Below are 1,278 nucleotides of genomic sequence, written 5' to 3'. Positions count from 1 at the left end.
CGGTGGACTGGCTGCCCCTGGGCCGCCAGTGCGTGGAGCACTACCGCCTGCTGCACCGCTACTGCGTGTTCTCCCACGACGAGATGATCTGCCGCATGGCCACCAAGGCCGGCGTGCTGGACGTGGTCGTGGCTTCCGCCGTCCAGGAGGATATGGCCATCATGATCGAGGACGAGCGAGCTCTCCGAGAGACCGTCCGCAAACTGGGAGTAATTGATTCGGAAAGAATGGCTTTTGAGCTGTTGCCGGACGATGAGCGTCAGTGCATAAAGTGCAAGACGACGTGCTTCGTGTCGGCCGTGTCCTGTGCCTGCAAGCCCGGCCTGCTGGTGTGCCTGCACCACGTGCCCGAGTTGTGCTCCTGTCCTCCTGGCAAATACAAGCTGCAATACAGATACACTCTGGACGACCTCTACCCCATGATGAACGCACTGAAGCTGCGAGCCGAGTCCTACAATGAATGGGCCGTGACTGTGAACGAAGCTCTGGAGGCAAAGATCAGCAAGAAGAAGAGCCTCGCCAGCTTGAAGGCTCTGATCGAAGAGTCAGAGATGAAGAAGTTCCCGGACAACGACCTCCTGCGCCACCTGCGCCTGGTCACGCAGGACGCGGAGAAGTGTGCCTCTGTGGCCCAGCAGCTGCTCAACGGGAAAAGGCAGACCAGATTCCGATCTGGGGGAGGAAAGTCCCCGAACCAGCTGACGGTGAGCGAGCTCCGGCAGTTCGTGACACAGCTGTACGCGCTCCCCTGCGCCCTCAGCCAGGCACCGCTGCTGAAGGACCTTCTGAGCCTCGTGGAAGATTTCCAGCAGCAGAGCCAGAAGCTGCTCTCCGAGGAGGTGCCCCGTGCAGCCGAGCTGCAGGAGCTGCTGGACGTCAGCTTTGGGTTTGACGTGGACCTCCCGCAGCTCACGGAGGTGCGCCTCCGCCTGGAGCAGGCCCGTTGGCTGGAGGAGGTGCAGCAGGCGTGCCTGGACCCCAGCTCCCTCACCTTAGATGATATGAGGCGCCTCATAGACCTGGGGGTGGGCCTGGCCCCCTACGCAGCGGTGGAGAAAGCCATGGCCAGGCTCCAGGAGCTGCTCACAGTGTCTGAGCACTGGGACGACAAGGCCAAGAGCCTGCTCAGAGCCAGGCCCCCGCAGTCGCTGACCAGCCTGGCCATGGCTGTGAAGGAGATGGAAGAGATCCCAACCTACCTGCACCGCGTCCCAAGCTAAAAGAATACGCCGTTAATTTAAAATAAATGTATTATGACCTACTTTATTGTGTCGTAGG

At 60.5% G+C, this 1,278-nt stretch overlaps 1 pseudogene; it reads left to right on the top strand.

Annotated features, from left to right (window-relative positions):
* Positions 1-2: 2 nt before the first annotated feature.
* Positions 3-1,278, top strand: part of LOC102433753 — a 2,653-nt pseudogene continuing 1,377 nt past the window's right edge.

Source organism: Myotis lucifugus, unplaced genomic scaffold (assembly GCF_000147115.1).
Source record: "Myotis lucifugus unplaced genomic scaffold, Myoluc2.0 scaffold_878, whole genome shotgun sequence".
Classification (NCBI taxonomy): Eukaryota; Metazoa; Chordata; class Mammalia; order Chiroptera; family Vespertilionidae; genus Myotis; species Myotis lucifugus.
Note: the sequence above shows the minus strand (reverse complement) of the source record. Positions and strands in the feature narration are given on the sequence as shown.